The following is a 10,540-nucleotide window of genomic DNA, read 5'->3' as shown; positions in this document are numbered from 1 at the left end:
GCAGGACAGATGTTCTTTTGGGTTCAATATGTTTGCATAGTGACTTGCAACCATGGGACTGGTGTTCAAGGACCCTCTTGGTTCCTTCAGTTCCTAGGTTCTTTCTTGCCTAGATTTGACACTTTGTTTCAACAGAAGAGCTGATATTCTCTAGTGAAGGCTATTAGTTTGGGCACAAGTAGTAACCTAAACCTGTTCCAACCTGTACATACAGACCTGCAAGTTGGTCTCATTTCAGTCCCTCAGTCAATACTTTTTCTTTTCTTCCCTCAGAGCCAAAACCTGTGTTTATAAACCAGGAGCAGGTGCAGAAAGAGGTGAGTGCTGCCCTGGCAGCAAGTGCCTCCCTCAGCTGTGAAGTAGCACAGGATCCAACTGAAGTAAAATGGTACAAGGATGGAAGACTGCTTGCCTCCTCCAGAAAGTTCCAAATGGAATCCGTGGGCAAAACACGGCGTCTGGTTGTGGAGCAGCTGGAGAAGAAAGATGCTGGAGAATACATCTGCGAGGCTGCTGGCCAGAAGATGACCTTCAAGTTGGAAACAACTGGTGAGCATTCGCTTTGGGAGCACTAAGCAGCTGTTTATGTGGCTTAGAGGAAGAGGAAGTGAGCCATGTCAAAGGGAAGGTGGTGTGGCGCAGGAATGAGGTTGCGATCAAACCCAGCAAACGTTTCCAGATTGATGAGGAAGGGGTCAGAAGAACCCTGACAATAACAGGGGTCCAGGCTGAGGATGAGGGAGAGTACTTGTGTGAGTCCAGAGATGACAAGAGCAGCATTACCATCACCCCCAAAGGTATGTCTCTGGAAATGAAGGCTGACAGTGTGGAAGGATCCTTGGCTTCCCTCATCAGCCATTACAACACTGCAAAGCTGAGTTCATCTGTGTGTTTATGCTGTTCTCTGTGTTAACAACCAAGTACAAAACTTGTCTTTCTCTCTAAATAACTGTGGAACAACTGCTTCTGAAGAGCACAGCTGTTAAGTGGGCAAATCAGCCTTCAAGGCTGGAATTAAGCATCCCAAATGTAAGATGGGATTTATTTTACCCCTTCTTTGCCTCTTTTCTTCTTGCATCTTTGTAGATGCAAGGAGGATCTCCTCTACACGCAGGAGATGTGAGTGTGAGTTATGGTGATCACTTACTGCGAGTCATAAAATCTGATGCTTCCAATGAAATCATTGACTCTGTTGGCTCTTTGAAGGTGCTCATATATAATATGATAGCAGGCTTTGAGTATATAAAAGGCTTTTAGAAAGTGGAAGCAAACAATCTGTTCTCTGTGCAGAAATAAGGGACTTCAATTGCAATGACAAAGATGCAAGTTCTACAACAGAAAAGCATTTAATGGTTGGATGACTGGATATGTCATTTGGAGGGGCTTTGAAGCCTTCACTGTGGGATTCAGAAAAGGTTAGTGAAATATCTGTGTCACAAAGAGCTGAGCATGTCCTGGAGCAATGGAGAAGGGCTGGATGATTTTTGCTGGTATTTTTAGCCATTGAATTTTGTGTTCTGGTGGTGTCAGTACATTCTTTTGTACAACATGGACGGGTTGGTTTGTTGCATTGGTTCAGACTTTTGTACTAGGAGCTCAGCAGTGGTTAAAGCTCACACTTCTGCAAAGTAAACAAGCTCCTGCAATTCGTCTCTACTCTGTTTTAGCTGTGGATTAGCTTGACAGTTCCCTTCCATAAGCTTTATGGTTCCCATCTGTAAGTCTACTTACATAGAGTGAGTTGCTTAACTTTAAGTCTAGCTACAGGATTTTAAGCATATTATTAGCAAAAAATATCACAAATAATTTCACCAACAATTCTCCCCACCCATCTGTAGCTTTCTTTTTTTTCACTGGAAGGTTTTACACTGGCAGATAGGGTGGGCATGTAGAAACAACCCCATTAATTCTGACGAAGCTCTGATTTCTCTGACTGGCCTTTGTTTTGTGATTCTGCATGCATGCCCTGTAGCTAAAGCCTGGATGTCTTCCCCAACACCTTCAGTCTCCCATCCTTACTTAAGTTACTCCATTGTAAATCTCTCTGCTAGTCCAAGAGAGTTTTTATTTTACCCCTTCTGTGAGGCAGCAGCTGGATGGGAAGGATGAGATGAGGACTAGGTTGTTTGGGTGGCTTTTTTTTTTTTTGCCTAAGAGCCAACTGGGAATCAAAGATCCCAAAAATTGAAGACAAACTGTGTCATACCGAGCAGGGTTTGTCAAATCACTGGCATGCACTGTTAGGACAACTTCATCATCAACATATTCTGGGCTGACAGTTGTCACAAAATTCTGCTTCTGTGTCCCAAAATGTGCACTTATCACTTCTATTGGCAGTTGCTCATCTTTTCTCCAAACTGAATGGTTGTAGGAAATAAAACAGACAAGCAAACAAACCAAACAACCCGCAGATATTAACTTGCAGCTGATTGTCAGTGCTGATCGTTGGGCCATGTCCATCACTTCACATACTTCTGCGGCCAACAGACATTGGAAAATACAAAGACCTTCAGAGACTACTTGAATTTCTAGATGCACTGAATTACCCTCTAGAGTGTATTTCTGAATATAGAAGGAACCACGGGTGACTATGATCCTGATTTATATCTAGGTTCAGGCTTACTGTTTCAGTTAGGTTAGATGAATAATAGTTCCAGAGAAGATAGGGAAATACAGCAGTTCATTGATAGCACATGTCGGAAGAATGCAGCTCAGTGCTGGGCAGTTTGCTGCTTCATTCCCTCTTACAAGTTGCACCCAAGGCTGGAAAAGACCACTGAGATAGCTGAGTCCAACCCAGCCCACCCTCACTGGACTTACTAACCACGTCCCCAGTGCCACATACCCGTGGCTCTTGAGCACCTCCAGTGACTGCAGTATATCAGCGTGGTTGCTTCAGCTGTGTGAGTTTTCACCACTGGATGTTGTTCTAGCGAGGCAAAAAACCCAAACTGATGGAACAGTGTCTATACAGGAAGCAACTGGCTGTCCTGATGGCTGCCAACAGTTTTGCACAAGGTGTGTCATGCAAGCTTGCATGAGTCTGGTTTAAAAACTTGCAGTTCTGATGGAAGGAGAGGATGTTGGTGCAGGAGAACTGCGGGATTTGTGCTTTCCCGACATCCAGTTGCAATCCCAGCTTATTGTTGCTATAGAAAACAGCTTCTCTGTAGACAAACTGAGTTAGTTCCATTAAGTGGCTGAATCCCTAAGTGATCCAAGGTGAAGCATGATCCAAACTGGAATTTAGCTAATTGTAGTAGGGAATCCAAGCCTTAATGAGCTGAGTTATTTAAAGTATGAGTCTTCCATCTAAAACAGCATTGAACTGTTACCCTGGTTGATGATAGAAGTGAGAGTTTAACAGCAGAAGTCTGAAGTTATGCTCCATATTTCTCATCACTCAAGAGAATATTTGAATATGTGAATTCCTTTGGCTATGTTAGAGCTCATAATGAGGTCAGCTGATGTTCTTTAAATGCTCGGAGTCTAGCAATGTGGGGAAGTGGACTGCTATTTGCTGTTGAGCTTTAGGCTAAGAAGCCTGATTTTAGAGGACAGTGGACTTCCCCTTTCCCTTCCCCTCTCCTCCCCTTCTCCCTGGATTGATCCCGCATGGTTTGTGAATGAGTTCAGAGCAAGGTAAATGAGGAATAGCCATGTGAAAACCTGTTGTTTTACTGCACTGTAAAAGACACTTAGTCAAAAGACAAGTGTGTGTTACAAGCTTATGATTGCAGGAGATCCTAGAAACAACCCAGCTACTCAAACCTGTAGTCTGGCTGAATATTTTATTGTCAGTTTTGGTCAGGAGGAGATGCTTGAGTAAGACAAATAAAAGGTCATGGGTAAGTTGGTCCTTTTTGTGATATACTTCTAGGCTTTCGTCAGGGAAAAGCTTAATTAGTCCAAATAATTATAGCAGAAACCACACCAAGAACATGAGAGTGAAATTTCAACTTTCTTGACGTGACGGTAAATTTTACCCCATTCTGCCATTCCCCAAATGTTTGTTTCCTTATGTTATGGTTTTGCAATTTGGTTGGTGTTGGTATTCTACATCAGAACACCATGCCTAATAATGGGAGTAAAGGGGACAAGTTTTTTTTTCTGTGGGCTGCCTTAATGGGCATGTGGGGTGGGGCACCGGAAGGGAAGTGAGGAAGGGGACGGGGTTGCTGGCCGGCTCCCTGCGAGGAGACAACGTGGTCAGAGCTTCCTGCCTTCCACAGCTCCACCGGTGAGATTGGGGACTTGGTATTCTCTTTGTTGATACTCTCTTGTTGTTTGTTTAGCATTATTAGGTTATTAAACTGCCATTCGTTCTCAGATCACCTTTTTTTCTCCCTCATTTTTTGTTAGACCTAATCGTAATCTCCCTTCCCTTCCCCGTCTCCCTAAACGCACGTGGCCGGGCCGCGCCGGGCCACGCCGCACTGCCGCTAGAGAAAAGGGTGGGGGCTTTTGTTCCTGCTGCCCCGGGTTTGTGCCCACTGTCCCGGAGTGAGCTCTAGAGAGAACTCCGTGACATTTTTGGTGGAGGATGCAGGCAGAGCTCAGGGCAATGTTTTGGGCAGTAATTAGGTGGTTTTTTTCAGCAGCCCTGTATGTAGGACTGATAGTCCCTAGGTTCCTGTGGTCCTGGCTTAAGGACTTCCTGATGTTGGGGGTAGGGGTAGATTTATTAAGCCGATGGCTGGCAGGGATAGAGATATCTGCCTGGCTCCCTTCCAGACTAACGAACATCACAGGCACCGTGCTTGAACTGGCTCACGAATGCTCTGAATTCCTTAAGTATGACTGGGGTGTCAATTTGAATACTGTGTTGTTAGTCTCTCTGATTGTAGTAGTTTACTATAAATTGCAGAGAGACTTGCAAAGAATAGTGCAGAGAGACTCAGGAAAAGGGCCAGAAGCATCGGGACCCCCAGTATCAGGTAATCTCACCCCTGAACACCAGAGGGACCTTGGGAAATTAGTAGAACCCCTGAGTGAGTGTGGGAGATCAGGGGGATCTCAGAACGAATGGCTTATGAAAAAGATAGAGAGTCTCGAGAATGAGATCCAAATCCTAAGGGGAAGGCAACAAGTTAATCCCAGCCGACCACAGGAAGCACCAGCATCAGTGTCAGTCGCCCCAGTGGAAGGCCAGAGATGGGAACGTGTGTCCTCACGTCTGGAACGGATGGAGGAAGTAGAGGAAGATCCGGGCGAGGGACCCTCCCCAAAACCACCAAGGAAGGCAACTCAGAAGACTAACAGACATGGAGAAGATAGTGACGATGAAGGCCAGAGATGGGAGCGTGTGCCCTCACGTCTGGAACGGATGGAGGAAGTAGAGGAAGATCCTGGTGAGGGACCCTCCCCAAAACCACTGAGAAAGGCAACCCAGAAGACTAACAGACGCGGAGAAGATAGTGATGATGAGGGAAAAGTCACTGCTTCCTCTACTTGTAAACCTCTGAAAATTACTGAAATCCAAAGTGCGAGAAAGGAGTTTGCCCGACTCCCAGGTGAACGCCTTGTCACTTGGCTGCTCCGGTGTTGGGACAATGGGGCTGCCTGCATGTCCCTAAGCTGCGATGAGGCTCGTCAATTAGGAAACATTGCTTGAGACTCATCTATTGATAGAGGAATCAGCAGATGTCTCGATGGAGTCGCCAATCTCGGGGAGAGGATTCTATCAGCTGTAAAGGCAACCTGTCTTCTCAAAAGTGATTTGGAGCCTGTACTGGAAAAATGGAGTACAGCTGAGGAAGGTATCCAGTACCTGAGAGAAATGGCTGTGGCAGAAATGCTGTTTGATCCCACGTTTGTCCCTGGGGACCCAGAGGATTACCATGACCCAGAAAAGGTGAGCGGTACTCCGGAAATATGCAAGAAACTCATACGGTCAGCACCAGGGAAGTATTCCAGTGTACTATTAACGAACTCTAACAGGTATGATGAGCTGGATAGGAGACCTGAAATTTTTGAGCTCATCCTTTCACTGCAAAATATCGAATACTCACTACTGCCACACCGTACCACCATCGCAGCCATCTGTAAAATGGTGGATAGAATGGACCAAATGGAGAGAAGACAGGACAACATGCAGAAGAGCTGGTCTGCGGCAAGGAACCACAGTGAACCTGTGGCAGTCTCAGCTGTCAGACGCAAACACACACCTGTCCGAGTGAAGGACCGCAGTGAGCCTATGTCACGTGGTGCCATGTGGAACTACCTGCGTGACCATGGAGAGGATATGAAGAAGTGGCATGACGAACCCAATTTTGTACTGCGAGCACGGGTAAGAAAATTACAAAAGAGGTCAGCCACTACTGAGGTTGCCTCTACCGCTTCAGACAACCAATAGAGGGGCCCTGCCCTCAGCCAGGGAGGGGAGAGGGATAATAGAGTGTATTGGACTGTGTGGATTCGGTGGCCTGGCACATCAGAACCACAAAAATATAAAGCACTGGTGGATACCGGTGCACAGTGCACTCTGATACCCTCAGGTTTCGAAGGGACAGAACGAATACATATACATGGGGTGACTGGGGGTTCGCAGGAACTGTCGGTGTTGGAGACCAAGATAAGCCTCACTGGTAGAGACTGGCAGAGATGGAACACATAAGTGGGCTAGAGACCGAGGGGTGGACATAACTATGGACGCTATTGCGCAGATCATCCATGATTGTGACACCTGTGCCATGATCAAACAGGCCAAGAGGATGAGACCTCTCTGGGGGGAAGGGCGATGGGAAAAGTATAAATATGGGGAGGCATGGCAGATTGATTATATCACCCTGCCAAAGACTCGTAATGGTAAGCATTATGTACTCACCATGGTGGAGGTAACCACCGGGTGGCTTGAGGCATATGCGGTACCCCATGCCACTGCCAGAAACACCATATTAGGCCTAGAGACACAAATCTTGTGGCGACATGGCACCCCAGAGAGGATCGAATCAGACAATGGGACTCATTTCAAAAATTCACTGGTGATCACTTGGGCCAAAGAACATGGCATCGAGTGGATCTATCACATCCCCTATCACGCACCAGCCGCTGGTAAGATCGAGTGCCACAATGGTTTGCTGAAAACCACGCTGAAAGCAATGGGTGGTGGAACATTTAAGAACTGGGAGAAACATCTAGCAGAAGCCACCTGGCTGGTAAACAACCGAGACGGTGCTACACAGTCCAACTCCCTGTGTACCGTGGAGGGAGACAAGGTTCCTGTGGTGCATGTAAAGAATATGCTGGGAAAAGCGGTTTGGGTCCTTCCAGCCTCTGGAAAGGGGAGGCCCCTCCGTGGAACTGTCTTTGCACAGGGACCTGGGTGCACCTGGTGGGTGATGCAGAAGGATGGGGATGTTCAGTGTGTGCCACAGGGAAATTTGATGCTGGGGGAGTGCAGCCTGTGATTCCATGTGTGTGTATATATATATATATATATATCTGTATGTACATATGTAATGCATGTTAACTACTGTTCTGTTTATATGTTGATAAAAGTTAGGCATGATGTGATGATGTGTAATAAGGGGTGGAATGTTATTGTTTTGTAATTTGGTTGGTGTTGGTATTCCACATCAGAACACCATGCTAATAATGGGAGTAAAGGGGACAAGTTTTTTTTTCTGTGGGCTGCCTTAATGGGCATGTGGGGTGGGGCACCGGAAGGGAAGTGAGGAAGGGGACGGGGTTGCTGGCCGGCTCCCTGCGAGGAGACAACGTGGTCAGAGCTTCCTGCCTTCCACAGCTCCACCGGTGAGATTGGGGACTTGGTATTCTCTTTGTTGATACTCTCTTGTTGTTTGTTTAGCATTATTAGGTTATTAAACTGCCATTCGTTCTCAGATCACCTTTTTTTCTCCCTCATTTTTTGTTAGACCTAATCGTAATCTCCCTTCCCTTCCCCGTCTCCCTAAACGCACGTGGCTGGGCCGGGCCGGGCCACGCCGCACTGCCGCTAGAGAAAAGGGGGGGGGGCTTTTGTTCCTGCTGCCCCGGGTTTGTGCCCACTGTCCCGGAGTGAGCTCTAGAGAGAACTCCGTGACACCTACAACAGCAAAAATAACTTCTAGTTCTAATTTTCAATCTTTAAAAGTTGCCTTGGCGTTTATAAAAAGGCATTCCCATTAGCTTTGGAGTGTTCACCTGAAAGAAGTGATTGCTTTTTCCTCATTTCAGTCTCAGACTAAATATGTGCTACACTTTTTGGCATTTCTGGGATCGCTTTTGTGAAGGGATCTTGAAAACTATCCTAGTCAGTTACACTCCCTACTGGGTTTGTTTGTGTAAACACACACAAAAAAGCTTTCTCTGTCTGGTGTTCTGCCCTGATGTTGTGTGCTGGGCGCTGCACTGTGATGAGGCAATTGAGCTTTTTCCTATAGACTGAAGCCAAAGGTGTCTGTGATCTCTTTGATATTTCAGATGCTTTAGTTTTTATTTACGCACTTTGTCACTCCGACAGGAAATTCTCCAATGACTCAAACAGTTAAATACCATTAGAAGGATTTACAGCTTTAAACAAAATCTTTCCATCTGACTGGGAGCTAACTCAGGCCCAAGCTACTGAGATTTCAGAATGTTTTTAAATTGTGGCATAATAAATATCCAAAGACATTTCTCATTTCCCAAGATGGTCATGTTTTACAAATGTTCAGATTCATCTTGATTTGCACAGAAATGTTAAGGTCCTAGTTTTTCAATTTTAATTCTGCAGTTTTATAGGGTTTAAGTCTGAAATTCCATTCATTTAAGGAGGGTCCATAAAGGAAAGATTCAGAATATAATTTTCTACAGGTATTCAGTTGGTTGTTTCCCAGGAAAACACTCAGCTAGCAGAGTGCTGTAGGTAACAGAAGAGTCCTACTATCTTTGTACTTCCATCTTATTCACTCTATATTACCATGTGAATTAATACGTATTTAGCAGTGTTTTGCTTTAGGTGGTGTGGTGCTGTACATGCAGAAAAGGATAAAGGGTATGGCTTACTCTCCTCTTTGTACTTTATGAGAAATATGGCTGCAGGAAAAGCCCACTTAAAAAGGTTAAGTACAGCTTCATGTTCCTTTATGCTGTTACAGAGTGTTTTTGTGTGCAGTTAAGCAGTTGCGATGTCCCACCCCAAGAATCCTACTTCATTTCACTGAATGAAAATTCATCAGGATAACAGAGGCCAGGTCAGGGTAGAAGCACTTAGCTGCACTGGCATGCGTGCTGTGCCTTGGAAGTGTTCACCCAAATGTTCACATGCTGTGGACATGACTCTGTATACAAGCCTCAAGACAAAGTCTTGGCTAAATATCAGATATTTTTCTCATTGTGAAGACAGGAAATCCTGGGAACTAAAATCATATTCTCCTATGACATTTGTAAACACAATGGTAATTTTGAAGGTTGGCATGGATGATTTTCAGCTTTCAGCTCTGGATCATTTCATGCATTTTTGATTTTTTAAGGAGCACTTCATTGCACAGATTCATGGCAGGCATTTGCTGCTTCTTCGCTCTGAAGAAGTTATGACTCTTTAACTAGGAATATAAATGTAGCATAATGCATATTGAGAGACCCAAGTGAAATGTACTGGGAGGAAAAAAAGGGTAACAGCATATTAAATCAAATTTTCCGTCTGTCTTGGGATATTTAGTGGAGAGCAGATTTAAACTGTTTTGACTCTTTTGACCTTTTTACTCTTATACTCAAATAGTACTGTAACTCCCTTTATATTTGTTTTTATATCTTTGTATAGTACACTTGTTTTTTTCAACAGATGTTGATACAGTTTTGAAAGGTGATGCTCAGTGAAGATCCTCGTGTTAAAGTGTAACTCTCTACTTGTAAAGTGTAATTATCTTCTAAAGGGATATCTGCATATGATTCATTATCTTAGTGCTTTTTATTGAATGAACTACCCACAGGTAGGTGTAGATACTCTGTTCCCTGCCAAACATTTTGCCTTTGATAGTAAAATGGCATAGATCCTAATGGTTGGCTTTAACAGGTCACTATCTGTGATTAAGTCTGACATTTGTTGCTGTTTAAGTCTTGGATATACAAGAAATCTGAAGGAGGAAAAAAGAAAAAGCTGTTTATACCTCCAACTTTCAAGGCAGGTTTACGTTCTGCCATCACTGTGAACATTGGTTGTAGTTTGTAGCTTGGCTGCATTGCAGCGTGCAGGGCCCTCCCTCAGCTGGCAGACTTGCATTCACTTGCAGTTGCATGAGTTCAACTGATTTTAGCACAATTAGAGAAGAAGTGATTTTCGTATGTACGTTAAAAGTTAGCACATTCCTAGGCTCGATGTCAGCGTCACGTTGGATGATGCTGATGCTTTTAGCTTGCTTACAGTGCAGGTATCTCAGGGAAATGCAACAAACTCACACCCTAAAGCATCACACATTTAAACTTACACCGGGGATTTCTTCTGGTTTTGATGTGCCTGTGGGCAGAGCAGTAGGAAAAAATGAAGCCAAGTGAGTAAGAAACTGCAGTGAAAGGCTCAAATGATTTTAAGGTGAAAAGCACAAATAATGTTTTTTTA

The 10,540-nt window shown here is 44.6% G+C and overlaps 1 pseudogene across 1 annotated transcript in view; it reads left to right on the top strand.

Annotated features, from left to right (window-relative positions):
- The first annotated feature begins 734 nt into the window (after positions 1-734).
- LOC146759567 (AF4/FMR2 family member 4-like) overlaps positions 735-10,540 on the top strand; it is a 31,860-nt pseudogene continuing 22,054 nt past the window's right edge. Inside the window, exon 1 of the transcript XR_014932480.1 lies at positions 735-797. The product of XR_014932480.1 is annotated as an AF4/FMR2 family member 4-like (transcript). The remainder of the gene's footprint in view (positions 798-10,540) is intronic.

This window comes from Coturnix japonica, chromosome 10 (assembly GCF_054131305.1).
Source record: "Coturnix japonica strain WE chromosome 10, WE-NBRP24, whole genome shotgun sequence".
NCBI classification, from domain to species: domain Eukaryota; kingdom Metazoa; phylum Chordata; class Aves; order Galliformes; family Phasianidae; genus Coturnix; species Coturnix japonica.
This window is presented reverse-complemented; position numbering and strand designations above follow the sequence as displayed.